Genomic DNA, 18,442 nt, shown 5'->3' on the forward strand with positions numbered 1-18,442 from the left:
TGAGGAACTCGAACCTCAAATATTCCGACCGTTGTTGTGCTACGCGCCAGCTGTCCCAAAATATCTACCCACCTAATGGTCATATCAGACAAGGGCATTTATGTCTTATCATGTCGGGCTGCTCCCTAGGCTATAAATAGCCACCCCCTTCAACCACTAGCTGGTTGGCTGCTCCGAGAGAAACTGAGACTTGTCATTTGAGAGCAACCCATCCTCCGAGGACTTTGAGTGAAAATCATCAAGTGAGGAAATCCCAAACCCAAACCTACAAAACCCCAAGTGATTGAGCATCACTGAAGAGATTGATCCTGCGTGGATTCGATGCTTGTTTCCTTTGAAGACTGTGCTTCTTCCAGACGGTTAGGCGTCAAGGTCTAGAGAATCCAAGAGGAATTGTGGATCGCCGAGTGACCGAGTTTGTGAAGGTTCGGAATTCACCTGAAGACTTACCACGAGTGATTGGGCGAGGTCTATGTGACTTTAGCTCAAGGAGAATACGGTGAGGACTGTGTGTCCGGGACTGGGTGTCCTCGAGTTTAAATACTCAGCCGCTCCAACCAGATGTACAACTGAGACAGCAGTTGGAACTGGTCTACCAAATCATTGTCTTCACCAAGCTAACTGGTTCTATCTCCTCAACTCTTTCATTTCCTCATGTATGTTGTTCTGTGTTTGTTCATATCTGTTTGAAGACTTTAACTGAAGACTTTCTCAATTTCCTCAGTTCTATTTATTTAGTCTGATCGTCTTCTTCCTTGTGTTATCCTGTGTTTACGCTTTCTGTACTCTGTGCTTGTCTTCATTTCATCATGATGACTATGCTTGTGCTCTGTTATGTTCCTTTCTGAGTACTTATTCCGCTGCTAGTAGTTCTTCATTTAGGAATTTCCTCACCAGCTAATTCCTCAGTGAAGAATTCATAAAAATCGCATATTCACCCCCCCTCTAGTAGATATAACACACTTTCACATAACACACAATAGAGCAGAAAAGGCTGGTGCAGATCTGAGGAAGCTGCTGCCAGAGGAGAGAGGAAAGAGTTGAAAGCTTGGATATTTGCACGCTCTGGTTTTGGTTCTCTCTCTTGCTTTCCCCTCCTGTAACTGTTTCACATGTGACCCCAGTTTTCCCGCCCAACCCTTTTTCCCCGCTAGAAATCTCGGTTCCCCTGCCTGGCAAGTCTAAGGCGTCCTCTCTGCCCTAAAGCGCCAATCATGACGCTTAAGCAGGCGCTTTAGACGCTTTAGTGTCAAAGGCGGCCGCCTTAGACACATGTCTAAAGCGAGTTGGACGCTTTGAGCCTGGACGGCGCTCTAACGCGACGCTTTAGGGACGCTTTACAAACAGAGTCCAATAGTGTAATGATATTGTTCTTATAGTGCAATATCCTATGATGACCACTATAAATGTCCTACTCTATTTGTTAGGATATTCTATTCATGCTATATGCATTGTTAGTTTTGTCATCATCCTACTTTTTATGGATATTTCCTTTATCGCCTCCACTGGACATGAGTAACCCGTGGCATTTTACATGCTTTTCTTCTATATAGTGAAGGTTTCATCAAAGCAAACAGGTTCCACAGAGGTTTCATTAGAGCTAACTTTGTGTTTTATCATCTTGGAACCATTACTATTTGCTTAGAGGAAAGACGAAGCAACATCTACTTTTAATTGGAATAATTATTCTAGAAGACATATTCAATTTACTATATCACATAATCATTTTTCCTCTGTTAAGTAATAAGTATAAACCACAACTTGTGTAGAAAACACAAATTTTAATGAAGGGTACTGAGCAGTTAAGAGTGTCCCATCAGGCATTTTTCACTTAAGATGGAACAGAATAACTGTCATGGTGTTCTGCTTATATTTGAACTTTACTAAAGATATGTTACAATTCATGCCTGGAGTTCAATATCTACTACCTGAAATCCGCTTTCTACCTATGGTTATCAAGTACACATATAAAGTGTGCTTTTAATGCTATATTAAATTCATGCATGTAGCCCAATATATATTGCCTTAATTTTGCTTTCTACCCATGGTTATTAAGTACATACACATGCTTTATTGTTTATTAGATTCTGGACTGTAGGTCTGCTACTTAATGATGCACCCCATGCTGATAAGAAAATTTATTCGGTCTCATAAGATATATACTGAACAGATGAATGGCAGGATCAGTAAGCTTTCTTCTTGATTATGGTTTCTTCTGCATACTCAATGTTGTATATATCTGCCTGGGAATTTTGTTTTGTTAATTTTTATAGTATCATTGTTAGAGAGGATGTCTTGCCGAATATAGTTTTAAATTCTGGATATTTTTCATACAAGAATTCCAAATACAGTAATGGCCCTTGCTGGGAACAAGGCTGTCATATAAGGGGAAACTTTAGAAGTTCAGCGACCATAATTTAAATCACGTGCAGCTTGTTTTCTTCCTTGTTGTTTTATTGCATTAGAGATATTTAGAATTTTGACTGTCTAAAAATGCAGAGCATATATTGTGCGTCTTTAGCTCCCCATTCTGTTTTTCTCCCGAGGGAAATGTTTATGTCTAAATTGGTGCCATTTGCTGGCTTTATTTTGCACGAGTTTGTTCTAGATGTAGTTTTTTAGGCGTATTGATCATCTCCCATGCTTTAACCGAACGAGTTTTCCCTATATGTCTAATAATCGTTTTCACACACTTCTGGTTGAAAGAATTAAGCAAACCATCTTTGTATGTCTATAGTGATTTCGGGAGGATCCACATGTGGAGAAGTTGGCCCCAAGGATCAATACTTGCAATGACCTTAAAAATACGTATGAAGTTTTCAATTTGGTAGTTGACACCACATGACTGCATTCACTTGCAGGCCTGATGTGGTGTGATCTTGTTGATTCATATGGCAGACTGTTACAGGATCATAGGACTTAGCTGAAGGCAGGCTTGAGACTGCTGAAAAAGTGTTGGTGTGATTCAGTGATCCCAGTAATTTTTCTAATATCAGTGTTATTGGAGGCTCTTAATTTCAAACACATTCTAGTAATTAACTATTAACTAGAGAAGATTTTATTATTGTCTAGGATGCCTGGTTGGGTATAACCGAATATAGAATGAGCTTGTGTATAAGCCGCTGGTGGCATAGAGGCTTGAGAAATACGATTGCATTTAGTTTCTCTTTACTGTAATTTTGTTGTGCTGCCTTCAAGAAGCTTAAGAGATGATCTTTGTATTTTGTTGCAAATATGGCACTTGTGTGTGTACCATGGCTTCATTGCATATTGACTTTAACAAATATGAAAGAGAGATGTTTCTAACCTGCTACGCAGCAAGGATTGCAATGCTTTGCGCTAACAATTCCTGTTTGAAGGTCAACACGGACTATATCCTGGAAACTGAAAATTTCATGGAAAAGATCTATTATGATGCTATAGAAGTTGAAGATAAGTATCTTCTCCCCTTCTGCCTTGGGTCTGAAAGCAAGGGCATGTACTATAAAATGTATGAAATATATTATTTTATCTTCTACATTTGTTGAATGAATTGCTACGAAGTTTATGTTGACAGATTTGTTTGTTTTCCCCTTTTTAAGAATCAGTTTTGTAAGCACCACTGAGCCTATCTTGCAGACCATCTTAGTGTTATAGCAACAACAATGAACATGTTTGTCCTCTTTTTCAACTTCTTTTCAACAACCAATAGCACAAATAGATATGATTTTACCTATATAGCCTCTGTTATTGTTCCTCATTGATCTATTAATATGCATAATGCCACCCTTGTCTATAATTATCTGTTTTTACTACTTTCTCTGTTTCGAACAGCGAGTACTAATCAGCAACACCAAATATGCTAAGCAAGGAAGAGGCATGCCCTACTTGGCAGCATCCACCTTCCACTCAAGGGATATACCACTATCATTTAGCATAGACCGTTCCACGAGAAACATGAAAGTAACCAGCAGAAAGTACTCCTCATTATTTCAATCTCTGATTGAGTTTTCCTACCACCACTCTTACAATACTTCGCTTGCTGCCGTTCTTTGCGCCATTGGCGCAACGGGTCATCTAGTTAATTAGAAATTAAAAAAATATTCAAATGCAGTATTCATGGATGGAAATTCATATGCATTTTCTTCACCAACAATGATTAGTAGTAGCATCAATATAACCTCTAATTCAGCATAGGAGTTGCAAGTAAGGGAAAATTACCACCGACACTACTAGCTAATAATCATCATAGCTAGTCATTACCACCAACATTGCCTAATCATCATAGCTACATAGTGTAGCACATCATCATCATCTTGAAATTCATTCTAGCTAGCTAATCACTCCTACTGCTTTCTCTCAGGTAAAATAGCATAGAACATGTGGAGCGCTCCTGATTCATCATATTGTAGCATGAAGATGAACCTGTCTCCTACTTGTGGGCTATGCTTCTGACTGCTGCCTCCTAGTACTTCTCTGCGATCCTTCACAATTTTGTTCTAGTCTTTGACTATTAAGACTTGCTCGCTTCTAGAAATCCTGAATGCACTCATGTACAATGTAGGAAGTCTTGGTCGTATGCTAATAATGGACATGCGACCTTTAGCTTCGATCAACTGAGGCACAACTATCATCAGGATTCCCTGTTGAAGAACATCGCAGTAACATACTTAGCAATCTATTGGTTGAGGCTTAAAAAATAATGTATGCAAAAGATGCACTGAGGACAAATAGTAAAAATCTTACCATCGTTCCTAAATAGATATGGCCGTAGTTCAGTACAAACACTATTGGTCGCACATTTTGAGTACTAACATTTCTAAGTCCAGGAAAATAATTTGTCTTCATAGTATGAGGATCCTCAAGCCATGAAACATAATGACTTGTCTCCTCGTAGTTTAGTTCAACCCTGAGACAGTAGTAGGTCATGTCTACCAAGCGCCGGACATGTTTGCTTGAATGGAAATAAGTTGTCAATAGAAATTAGTTGTCAACTATTTTTGAATAAACAATATCCAAGACATAAATATGGTTGAGAAACTTACATAAAGGTAGAACTCGAGGTGTCTGCACATCGACATAGATGTCGATATTATCTTCAATATCATCTTGCTGACGAATATCAAAGGTGATAAGCATATCAGGCTCAAATGCATAAAGCCTTGCATAGTGCTCTCCATTGTTTGCATTCAAAATGGGTTTAGGTGTCTGTATTGTATAATTTTGCGAGAAAACTATAACCATGCTGGGTCCTCAAGTTAACTCTTTTTACCTTCATAGTTTCCATAGTACTGAAACCAACCTTATCCAACACATATATTCTTGCATGGCAGGGAATACACTAATAGAATAGTAAAAGATTTAAATTATAAGTTGAAGCAAAAGAAGCAGAAGTCATGCTTAATTACGAAAAAAGACTTGTCATTGTGACTTACTGTATGCACTTCGAAGTTCTCATCCAGCTTGATGCTGAAGCGCCTACCACCAACTAGGTGAGGCCTGTCGCACATGCCGCGCTCGTCTTCGCAGTATTTGCACATACCGAATTCCCTTTCGCTATCGTCGTCAGACATTTCCTATGTTCATATAGTTGAAACAGACGTGCATTCAATAAGAAAACTAAATCATCTCTTGCGTTCGTACATCGTCGAATATTATCACTAATACATCTCAAATTGTATCATACATATAACATCACTAATACAGTTAGAACCCTAGCGAACGACGGGTATCGGCGCGGGCAGTGGACACCCAAAGAGAAGGAACTATCACAGGATCATAGCTCCAGTGAGATCTCTGAAGAACCATCCAGGTACTGTCGGACCTGCCCTCCAACGCAACCATGTAGTGACGGACGTGCTCATCCTCCTCGCTGACACGGTGAGATACCACCTCTGAAGTGGACGAAGGCTTGCCCACCGTCACTGGCCCACGCGACCGCCACCAAATAAGGCCCGGGTCGACGACGGGCTGCCTCCTCACCAAGTTGCGCGCCCCGGAAGGTAGCACCTCCCAGTACCAGCCAGGCAGAACCCAGTCCCGGACATGGCCCCTATAATCAAGCAAGCCTCCTCCGCCGAGTCGACGACAAGGATGCGGGCTAGGCATCGTCGACGTCGAGAACAAATGCTTAATTATGAAAACAAAATTAATAAACACTTAGCAAAATTCCGCATGATCTTTGCTAAAAACAGGACATATCGAGTGCCTGAAATTTGCCATAACGTAAAAATATGGCAAAACATAGGCCACTCAGAAAAATATGGCATGTCCAAAATATGACATGTTCAAAATATGACATGTCCACTGCAAATTTGCATATAACAAGAAAAATTGCTTTAACTAAAAAAATAACAACAATTGCTTTAACTAAATAAATACCTAGAATTTGTTAACTACACCTAAAACAACTAAAACACCTAGAATTATGTTAAATACACGTAAAACACCTAAATTTTATTAACTACACCTAATTAAAAACCTAGATAAATTTTTGTCCTAATTTAAAAACCTAGATAAATTTTTGTCCTAGTTTTAAAACCTAGGGTTCATACAAATTAACTAGGGTTCATACTACCTAATCTCTAATTAGGATTCAACTATATAGGATTCAAAATAACTAACTAGGGAGGGAGGGAGGAGGAGGAGGAAGGAGGGAGGAGTACCTCTCGGTGGAAGAGGGCCGGCACGGGGGAGGATGGTTGGCGCTTGGGAGGGCGGCCGGCGGGGGAGGAGGGCCCGCGCGGGCGAGGGTGGACGGCGGGGGAGGAGGGCTGGCGTAGGACACGGGGGCGGCGGCCGGAGCGGGGATTGAGGGGCGCGTGAGTGTGAGCGTGTGAGTGTGAGAGTGAGAGAGAGAGAGAGCGCACGGGCCAGGGGGGAAGCAGAGGTGGGCTTAGCAGCAGCATGGGGTAGGAGGCCCAGCGCTATAGCTAAAGGTGCAACAGTGGTCCGAGTGCGTGGCCCACTAACAACAGCGCTGGCCTGGAAAACAAGCGTTACTGCTGGTTTTGGCCGGCGCTACTGCTAAATAGCAGTAGCGTGGGGTATATAACCAACGCTGCTGCTAAATGTCTACCTATTATAAGCATTTTCTTAGTAGTGTTCAAAAGAGATTGTCCATTTTGTTAAACATCATAGTTCATAAGTAAACTAGATAGCACATACATTAATCTAAAACGAGCTAGATTAGAGCTACAACGAGTTACTTTAGAGCTAAAAACACATGAATCCTTGTTGGAGTCGAGGTAGCCACCGACGCCCTGCCGGAGCACGATACCTCGATGTCGTGGGTGAACCGCCATGGAATTGGCGCATCACCGGAGTTGTCGATGTCATCAGCGTGAAGCTCATCAAAGAAAGCACCCCGCTCTGGATTCACCTTGCCCAACACATGGCGATTCGTGGCCACCTTGGCTCGTCAACGAGGGAATGTTCAAAGGCGTGCTGGACCTCCATCATCTCTGGCTCGATGACAGCCTCGTCATCGGCGGATTGCGCCCCGAGCTAAGGGCATGTACAATGGTTCTATCTTAGCAATGCCACGTAGGATAAATGATGAGGTGCAGGAAAGAGAAATCATAAGAGAAAGCTTGTCTTCTCTTAATTAAGAGAAGGCAAGAGATGATTTTTTAGCACAATATGTCTCACCATGTTTTTAAGAATAACTAGTTATTGAAGATAAGGCTAAGAGATGACCCATTGTAGACATGTTTTTTTGTCATCTCTAAATTACATGCAAGATTTAAGATAAAATCACTTTATCAACCATTGTACAAGCGTTGCCTACGGGCATGTCCAATGGTTGATAAGATAGTCTTATCTTATGTCTTGCAGGTAATTAAGAGATGACAAAAAAAGATGTCTACAATGGGTCATTTCTTAGCCTTATCTTCATAACTAGTTATTCCTAAAAATGTGGTGACACATATTGTGCTAAGATATCATCTCTTGTCTTATCTTAAATAAGAGAAGACAAGCCTTTTCTTATTAGTTCTGTCTCCTCCATCTCATTATTTATCCTACATGGCACTCCTAAGCTAGCACTATTGTACATGCCCTACTCATGCTCCCGTTCCGCCTCCTCTCATGAGAGGAGGCCGATGTGGTTGCCGGCGCCGTCCCTATCCTCGGTTCCTCCGCCACCGGCTCATCCTCGTCCTCTAACTGGCCCAATTCGGCTTGTCCACTCCTCTTGCTCTACCTCCGCCTCGGCCTCCGCCTGCTCCTCCATGGCTGCTACCAGCTGTGACGCTCGCACTCCCATTGTCTAAGCTCAGGATTTGGCAGGGTGTTAACTCTCCGAAACATACTTTTTTGAGTAGTTAAAGAAATTTGAGGGTTGTTTTTGAGATGCCCTAAGTTGAGACAAGCGGCTTAGTCTCGTCGCCAAGCTTACAGTCAGACCAAAGTGTCATGGGTATGTGGACATGCTTGTTCACTTCGACAAAATTACCTTAATATCCAGTTGAAAGTCATCATCCCACTCGGTTTTCCAAAGGATCACTAAGCAAAGGGTTTCATAAGAAAGGGTAAGCAAATGGAGTGGATGAGACAAGCTTGTCTTGGCCGCTTTTGGAACCTATTGTGGTGAGCACATCTCACAGCCGGGTCCTTGAATGAACTTGTTTGAACATGTTCTTCTAAATGAATACGCTTGGTTACATCCTGCACCCCCTTTGCTCTCGGGGGAGGCTAACTTGTGGGCAACCACCAGAGAAGTGTTGAGCGGTTGGATTGCAACAGCCCACACTTCGGGTAAGTTTCCGTTTTTTGGCGAATTTCCTTCTGTGGAAAATTTCAAAAAATATACTTGTAAGGAAATTGTGTAACAGCTTTCAAGATTTTCCAAATTGTAGAAAATCCAGAAAAGGTGGTTGTTTTCGAAATTTTGAGAATTCAAACTTACAGAAAGTTAGCAAAATTTCTGAAAGTCAGACTTCCGAAATTTCTTGAACTTTGTCATGTTCCCACGTAAGTCATAGTTCCCATTGGCGACCTCCCTATGTTGGCAACCACGGAGGAGTCCATTCACTCTCCTGGTCATAGCATCTTGAGGCCGTGACCTACACGGAACTATCTTGTACTATTGGAGTCGGGTGAAAGATTGAACAGACAAGGATAGTTGTTATTGCTTTTAGTTCTCCATATAAGACTGTCCTCTTACCTAAACCATCCTAATAACAAACAAACTTTACATACGACAGGGTCACGAATATTCTTTTCTGCCCGTATTGGCTGAACTTTGGAAAAACCTCTTGACGTTGTCTTAATTTAATTGCATTTTTAGAACTATATAAGGGTCCCCCAATTTCATTTCTGAAATTGGTAACACAAAATAGTTATGGACCTTCACTCCAAAACGGTTCCAGAAGGACGTGTTGATTGTTTTTTGAGATAGCTAACCGCTCATGGTGAGCAATAATTGCTTGTTACTCAACAGATCTTTGTGCCTATCCGAACGGTTATAAGATCTGCTTATATACAACAAATTTTCTTTTATGTATACTTGTATTTCCACTAGCAAGCAAGTAGGGACAACCCCACGCCTTTTATCATTTGCCTCACTGTCATGTTCGGTAGCTGCCTAGTAGTAGAAGAGGACAGCTTAATTAAGTGTTTTAGTCCTGGCTATAGAAAGAGACACAAGTGGGTGGTTGAATCTGTTAAAGTCATAAAGGTTGCCGTCTCTACTTTCCTTTTTTGTCTTTTGAAACATAAGGTCACTATCATTTTTATATGACAATCTTTGATGAGATCAGAAATGACTCACCTGCCAACAACCCGAACGTCACAGAGCCAAATTGCTCACGCTAATTCGCTAAACTGTTTCTGTAGACCATATACAGACTTGTGAAATTACGCAAATACAAAAGACAACTCCAAAATTCTGAACTGGCAGAGAAAATAAGCTTGGTTATAGTTCATTTTTTTTTTGCTTGGTTACATCATGCACCATCTTCATTCTCCTAGCTGTAGTAGGCCGTAACGTTCACATGAAGCTATCTCGTAATATCGAAGTTGGTTTGTTATTGGAGTTAGTTCTCCATCATGAGACTACCCTCGTACCTAATCCGTCCTAATAATATGTAACAAATAAAATTGACTATAATGTGGGTCACGACTATTCTTTTATATCGTAAACTGTAAATGTATGTGTTAAATAATCCTTCGTGCGCATCTGGTTCGATGAAGCTTCTTATAAACGACTTATTTTTTTATGTGTACATGTATTTCCACTAGCAAGCAAGTAGGGACAGCACCACACCTTTAATCATTCCTCCCACTTCTTATTCGGTAGCCGCCTAGTAGAAGAGGACAATTTAAGCGCTTTAGTCTTGGCTATAGAAAGAGGCACGAGTAGGTGGTTGAATCCATTTAAGTTATACTATAAAGGTTGCTGTCTCTACTTTCAGTTTTGTTTGTCTTGAAATATAAGGTTACTATCATTTCTACTCCCTCCGTTCCAAATTAATTGACCTCCATTTGTGTAGACACGGATATATCTAGACACTAAACGAGTATAGATACATTCGTATCTAGACAAATGAAAGTCAAGTAATTTGAAACGGAGGGAGTATATGATAATCTTTGATGAAATCATAAGTGACTCGACTATTGGCAACCCGAGCGTCCGAAAGCGAAATTGCTTACGCTAAACAGAGTTGTAGACCACATATACATAGACTATTGAGACGAATTGTTCAAATACAGAAGACCCTATCAAAGACAAGCGAAAGCTTCAGCGAATTAATGAAGCAAGTTGCATATGCTGGAAATAAGATACATGTCATAGATATGGAATATTTTTTCTGTTGCATGAGATATCTTGCCTTAGTTACACACTTTCTAGTTCAATTTGCATGCTCCTAAAATTTGGGAGCGACAAACTGAACTAGAAAATGTGTAACTAAGGCAAGATATTTCCGCCGCGGATCTCCCCGTGCCTCTCCACCTCGCCGCTGTTGGTTGGCGGCACAGGGCTTAGCCCTGGGTGGCTGACGGTGGCGGCGGGCCTTCGTCCTTCTCGTCTCGTGTCACTTGAGGCTACCGGTGGCAGATCACTCCCATCCCGCTCGCGTTGTCTGGGTGGAAGCCGTCCTCCGCCATTCCCTAGGGCAAGATGGGCGTCGCTGCAAAGCACGGGTGCAAACTCTAGCGACAGATCGGTTGGTTCAAGTGCTCTGCCAGATCGGGTGCGGATCCAGCGACATCAGTAGCAGCGCACCTAATCTGCCGATCTAGGGGTTGGTCCGTGCCAGCCCGCCTTTGCCCCGAGCTCATGCATCTTCGGGTCCGGATTGGTGCAGGGCATGCCCGGGGTCAGTGGTTGCTCTGTTCCTTCCATGGCAGATCAAGGTTGTTCCCCGGGCTAGGTCGACCGTGATAACAGCTATGTGTGGGGATCACTTCGGCCTGCAGCGGCGGTCTCACTGCGGATTTTGGTCGCCGTCGAAAGATTTTGTGAGAGTTTCATCTCTACAAACCCCGTGGTCCACTTCGGCGGCGAGATGCAAACTATGAATGAAGTCTTGATGCAGAGAGATGGTTGTGCGGCGGCGGCGGTACATCGCGGATAGCTGCTAGGATCGCGGAAAAGTGGTGGCGACAAGACATGAGTGACTTCGATGGTGGTGCTACTTGAGCACCCGGTGCTTAGCTTCGGGGTGAAAGGCTAGGTCTGGCCCGAGGTGGGTATACCTGGCAATGGCGATGTTTTAACGTCCTTACCTTGTTGAAGGCATTGTGTGGAATGCTCGGACTGATTCTTCAGGGTGAAAACCCAGATTCTAGCCTTGGGTTGTTGGATCTGGCGGCGACGCTTGAGTGTCGCTCCCCTACTGAAGGCATTACTCTTGAAGAATCTCGTTGTATGTGTGGTGTCATGAGATGATTGCTGCAGATATGGTCATTGTTCTAGCTTGCCGATTATGGATCTGATTGCTTTGGGGCTTCTTTATTTTTTTCCTCGTCTACACATAGCTTTGGTCCTATATGACTTTGCTATTTGGCAGCGTGTATTTGTGTGTGTGAGTTGGTGTTGGCTATGTGCATCCTAACTATGCAGAGGCCGGGTGTGTGCTCATTGTGTCTACATCGTCTTGATGCTTCATTTTGAGTCAATAAAACCCATCCTTTATAAAAAAAAGCAATTTAAGTCCAACTTATAACCTATTTATAGATGTGTTGGACACAATGTGCAGTACATCAACAAAATAGACCCACAATATTCTATAAGAAGAAAAGATTGATCTTTCTTATATTTGTTAAAGTTATCATCAGATGAGGCTCAAGATGGCCCGCACCGTGCATGCTCGTGGTAGAGCCACACACACGAAGTTTCCGGGAAGGCCACCACCCGGAAGCATCTTCTCCTGGTGGACAAGTTCTATATAGTGCTGCCGACATTGCAGCGACCCCTTGACCAGCCTCGGTGCGCATACCACTTCACCCACCTTCCTGCCAAATTCTCACACACATACTGTTACTTGCAGCACTGCATTTGGTGGTGGGGAAATCCACGATCGATCCTGCCTTGCCACCGATGGAGGCCGTGGTGGCGAGCGCCGTCACAGGAGCGATGCGTACACTCCTGCCCAAGCTCGGCGTCCTGCTGGAGAAGTACAAGCTGTCCAAAGCCATGAAGAAGGAGATCGCCTCCTTGAGTGACGAGATGAGCAGCATGAACGCTCTGCTCGTGAAGCTGGCCAAGACCGATGATGGCGAGCTCGACGTGCAAGACAAGGTGTGGCGCGACCAGGTGCGCGAGCTGTCCTATGAAATGGAGGACTGCGTCGACGCCTTTACGGATGATCTTGATGGTGGCGGCGGCAGGGTCGGGTTCTGGAGACGGCTTTCGACCATCAAGACGCGGCACAACATTGGCCGCCTGATCGAAGAATTGAAATATCGGGTGGTGGAAGTGAGTAATCGCCACAACAGATATAAGCTTGATGAGCCAGCTTGTACTACTTCTCGGAGCCCTGTGACCATTGACCCTTGTCTAGATGCACTGCATACTGAGGCTGCCAGCCTTATAGGCATAGATGGCCCTAAGGAGAAGCTCATGGACCTATTGCTGAGACAGGATGAATATGCCAATAATCACTGGGCACTCAAAGTTGTAGCCATCACTGGATTTGGAGGTATTGGCAAGACAACTCTTGCCAGCCAAGTCCGAGATATGATCAAAGGTCATTTCCACTGCACGGCCTTCGTATCGGTGTCGCAGAATCCAAGCATGGTCGATATCTTGTCGACCATACTCTCAGAAGTTGGGAGCTCCGTGCCTTCATGGCAGAATCACGAGCGTTTCCTCATCAACAAACTGAGGGCACACCTCATGGACAAAAGGTACGCTCACACAGCTAATTAATTCAGCTAACAATAACTGTATGGAGTGTTCAGCGCTCCCGTTCTAGAAAGTTATATACTTTTTTGAAGCTCCATCTTTTTTTTGGCTTTGATAATCCTTTGTGCAAATATAACAAGTTATTATACCGAAGGCGAGAACCAGTTTGTGGTTGGATGGTTAGGAGGGTGGTTGTACTCCCAGCCCACCATAGATCAAACATGAGGCTTGAGACCTGTGTGTGATAAGGTGGAATATTCTTTCGATGAAAGACAAGCATGTCTCATAAACATTCTTTCAGTGCGAGAAGACGTTACAGGTTTATGGTGTGTGTGCGCATGTTCCTAGGGTGAGCGTATGGGTGCATGCCTATGCGTCTATACCGTAGTTCTGAAGAAAAAAAAGGCAATAGTACTCTATAGGAATGGTGTAGATCAATAACAAATAAATAAAAGAATACTAGTGTTTTTATTTAAAATCTATTACACAGTTCTTAATTAAGTATATGTATTTATATTTTGTAAAAATAAATAAATATAGGCTTTCAAAGTTGTATTGGGCAATAATTGTTTGTCAAAACTAATCAAGTCGAACTTGCACAGGTGTTAAAATTTTAGGCCGGAGATAAACTCTATTTTCATTATAATTTTTCAGTCTACATCAATTATTTGCGCCTTTATGTTTTCCGCATGTAGCTTTTCATTTTAGAGTAGCTTGCATTGGCAGGAACTCATACTCTTCTGTAGCTTTTCATCTTCGCCTACCCATGTTTAATTAACAGTTAGTCTAACTTTATCAATCGGGACCCAAGATATTCCAGAGACAAATTGCGAGTAAAAGGACTCCCCATACATAGAAGAATCAGAGCGAGCAGACCCATGGGAGAAAACTTTACTTATCAAGAAACTAATTTGAACTAGATGACAAAGAATAATGATCAACATGTAAGTTCCTATCCTGACTAGACATGCCAACTAATTCAGCCAGCTTGTCAACTTCATCCATTCGTCCAATCACCAACTCCTAGCTACTTTTTATTTCCCTATTCACTACACAAATTTCTAGTCCAACCTCCCAACTTTCTCCTTAAAGTTGACAGCCTCTAGCTCTGTTTCTCAATGACATTTCTATTGCCATCTGGAAATCCCAAAACAACTCAACAGTGTCAATTAGTTCAGTCCTAAGCAACCTTCCTAGACCAAAGACCCACCTAATTAATTAGCTGAAATATGTACAGTTGAGCTGGTCTAACCAAGCAGTTGTAACCAACACTCTATCCAGTTTTATTTTGACATAACTAATAAAATTCCATCAGATTATGATACTGAATGATGGAACTAAAAATAAAAATATTTTCATCGTAGCATCCTTCATTACTATTCTCCTCAAAGCATATATAACTATATAAGAGATCTCCGCTAATATATTTATTACAACATGCAAATATGTCGCATCACCATTTAATCATGCATATGACAAAATCCCAACTCAACTTGCAACGTATTATTCTACTTACATTAATAAATATTTTATACCTATAGTATAACTGAATATAATAAATCATGTATATGTATTTTCCTTTCTAATTATCATACTATAAATCCAAATACTCAAGTTCCATACGACTAGATCTCATCAAAATATATCATAGCCAATCCTCGCAGGAATGCCCGAGGTCTCATATAAATCTTAATGAATGAGACCGGGAGCCATGCCGCCTCGCACCCACTATTTTTTATATAGATGCGCATTCATATGTTTAATTATTTAAGGATTATTTATGGTTTTAGCACAAATTTGTATGAACAAATTTTATAGAAGTTATTTAACTTAATAAAACAGTTGGTGATGATCCTATTGTGTGTTCTTGAGTATGAAAACCTGTATTTTACCTCATTGACAGATACCTTATCGTCATTGATGATATATGGAGAATAGAAGCATGGAATATTATCAAATGTGCCTTTGTGGAGAATAACCTTGGTAGTAGAGTTATAACAACTACACGTATTGAAGATGTGGCTCGGGCATGTTGTTCTTGTTTCCTTGGCCATGTGTACAAGGTCAAGCCTCTTAATGATCTTCACTCAAGGAGATTATTTTATAGAAGGATTTTCCCCTCTCAAGGTGCTTGTCCTGAGAAACTAAAGGATGTCTCTGATGAAATTCTGAACAAATGTGAAGGAGTTCCATTAGTCATAGTCAGTGTAGCTAGCATTTTGGCTAGTCATAAAGAGGGATACTCAAAGATATTCTGGGAGAAGATACAAAATTATTTAGGTTTGCAGTTGGAAGGTAACCGTGCTCTACAATGGCTGAGACATGTGCTTAATCTAGGGTACATTGATTTATCTCTGGACCTTAGGACATGTATGCTATATCTTGGTATATTCCCAGAAGATTCTGAAATAATGAAGGATGATTTGAAGAAGAGATGGATAGCCGAGGGTTTCGTTACTGAAAGGCATGGTTATGGCCCGGAGTCGATTGCAGAAGATTTCTTTAATGAGCTGATTAATAAAAACATGATACAAATTGCAGAGTTTGATGATTGTGGGCACGTGTTATCTTGTCGGGTGCATGATGTAATGCTTGAGTTTATCGTATGGAAGTCCACGGAAGAAAATTTCATCAATATAATCAAGGGACCCCCTACAGTTGATGATCCGCAATGCATGAAAGGATGTTTGCAGGTTCGCAGGTTATCCCTACAAGTCAGAAATTCGCAGCACAATGAGTTGCTGGGAAGCATGGCTCTGACACAGGCCAGATCATTCAACTTTTGGGGGTCTGCTCAATGGATGCCTTCACTGTCGAGATTTCATGTCCTGCGAGTTCTACATCTCGATCTTGGTGTTTATGACTCCAGAAATGAGGAGGAACTGTCCTCCATAGGCAGCTTTACCCAACTGAGGTATTTGAGGATCAGAGGCGCTGTGTTTAAGAAACTCCAGAGACAGTTGCAAAGATTACAACATCTGAAGACGTTGGAGATAGTTGGCGAAGACATAAATGAGTTTTTACACCTAGAGCTCAATGTCACAAAGTTACCACCGACGTTGTGGCACCTGATTGTTCCATATACTGTGAAGCTGCCTGGTGAGATCAGCAGGATGCGTGCCCTCCGCACTCTGGGTGAACTCAGCATAGATCTCCAAGATGTGGAGAACATCAAAGGGCTCGGTGAACTGGGAGATCTGAGGGACCTGAGGATAATTCTAGATAAAGGTGTCCGGGAAGGCGATTGTGCGGATCTTGCTGGTTCCCTGAGCAGGCTCAAATGCCTTGAGTCCCTAACCGTCCGTATGGCTGGATCCGTCAAAATTGTTGATGTCCTGACTAGCTGGTCGCCTCCTCCACGACATCTTCGAAGACTACATGGCTAGGCCTCCCCTTCTCCACTGTGCACGAAGACTGGATCAACCAACTCGACAATCTTAGAAGCTTGAAGATCCACGTTGTTTCGCTGCCAAGGGATGGTGCGGACGTTCTTGCCAGGTTGAGCTTGCTGGTGCACCTTACACTGCATGTCGAGAAGAATGTCCCCGAGGGAGGCCTCGTCCTGCACGCCACTTCTTTCCCAAACCTCAGGGATTTTGTGTTCAGGTGTGAAGGGATTTGCCTCGTGTTCGAGGCGGGTGCCATGCACAAGCTTCAGAGCCTCACCGTGGAGTGCTACGCAGAAGCAGAGCGGCAAGGCGGTGATTTACTTGAGGGCATCGAGTATCTGGAAAGCATATTGTCATTCGAGTTCTCTATTTACAAGAGGAAGGACTTCACTCTTCTTCAGTATGAACTGCAGGGCTATTGTTCTCCGCAGCCTAAAAACTGGGACGTGGAGAGTCTCAAAGCCGCGCTCAGGCAGGCGATCAACAAGCATCCGGGGACTCCTGACGTTCGCATTCAGTCCATGTAAACATGGTACGGACAGAAAACCCTCCATTCTTCGCAACTTTGTTTCACTTATGATCCCTTTCAATGTTCACTTCTGATTGCATACTCGTGCTTCTCTCTATGCACTAACAACTCTTTATTTGCTCTCATTGTTATCGTTAATCTGACATAACTCTGTATCTCGTTGCCTTATTTACAGGGTATGTATTTTGAACAAATCGATGAACACATTCACGCACTGGAGATACTACGGAGAGTGTGACAAGGCTAATACAAAACCACATTGGTCGCCACGCATATCGTGATTTCAGTTACTTCATGCATGTTTACCTGTTAGTGTTTGTGAGGTCTAAGCCTTCCTTTTTATTTTTAGAAGATCTCTAGCGCCTTTTTTATTCATGAAAAAAGATAACTTCTTTAATCCAGGGTGTGTACTTAAGCGACAGAACTATTTCTCTATTAAGAAGATTGTCTTGTCCCTTGTCAACGAAAATGTTGTAATTTTAAAGAAACCAGGATAATGTGTTAAGAACATTTGTACATTGGCTCTGTCTCACACGACTGGCGACTATTGCAGTGCCGAAAGACTTTGATGATGGAGTCAAATATATGTACTTCGTGGAGAATGTTATTATGGTTGCTGCCCTTTTTTTCCACCGGCAACAATAAGGGCACGATGGTTGTTCTGTTTTAGGGACTACTTTCGTGGGTCCTCTGGTGTTTGATTCTCTTTGCTTAACTGATGTGTAATGATTCTCAAGTTATATACAGTGTAGATATTTTTCATCCAAAGGATAAACATATCTATGCTGCAAGGAAGTATCTTGATATTTGAGGGACCTATGCCAAGTAAATGCAAAACAAGGCCCTAAAATTGGAAGAAACGGTAGTAACAAGCAGTAAATGAATCAAAACTTCTACTAAAACATATCATGCATTTGATATTTCTTGAAATGGATTATTCAATTATATCTTCATAATTAATCTTCTCTAAGTCATCATTTGTTCAAGTGCTATGTAGCTAATACACTGCGTCTTTCTACTGATCATATGGATCTGATTGAATATGGAACCTTGGCGCCATGTATAAATCCAAGGTGAAAAGCTAATACACTGCGTCTTTCTACCGACTCAACTACATAGAAGTTGTGGCAGCCTGCAGCTTGGTAGAGAAAGAGATGGAGAGGCGACCGACTCATTATATGGAAAAGGTGTGAT

The 18,442-nt window shown here is 42.1% G+C and overlaps 1 long non-coding RNA gene and 1 pseudogene across 1 annotated transcript; both read left to right on the forward strand.

The window, feature by feature from the left end:
* Positions 1 to 2,872: 2,872 nt before the first annotated feature.
* Positions 2,873 to 3,570, forward strand: LOC123064459 (uncharacterized). Its single transcript, XR_006430704.1, has 2 exons — positions 2,873 to 2,977; positions 3,360 to 3,570. It is a non-coding gene; the product is annotated as an uncharacterized lncRNA (long non-coding RNA).
* Positions 3,571 to 12,393: 8,823 nt separating this feature from the next.
* LOC123068336 (disease resistance protein RGA5-like) lies at positions 12,394 to 17,764 on the forward strand (annotated as a pseudogene).
* The last annotated feature ends 678 nt before the right edge of the window (positions 17,765 to 18,442 follow it).

Source organism: Triticum aestivum, chromosome 3B, assembly GCF_018294505.1.
Source record: "Triticum aestivum cultivar Chinese Spring chromosome 3B, IWGSC CS RefSeq v2.1, whole genome shotgun sequence".
Taxonomy (NCBI): domain Eukaryota; kingdom Viridiplantae; phylum Streptophyta; class Magnoliopsida; order Poales; family Poaceae; genus Triticum; species Triticum aestivum.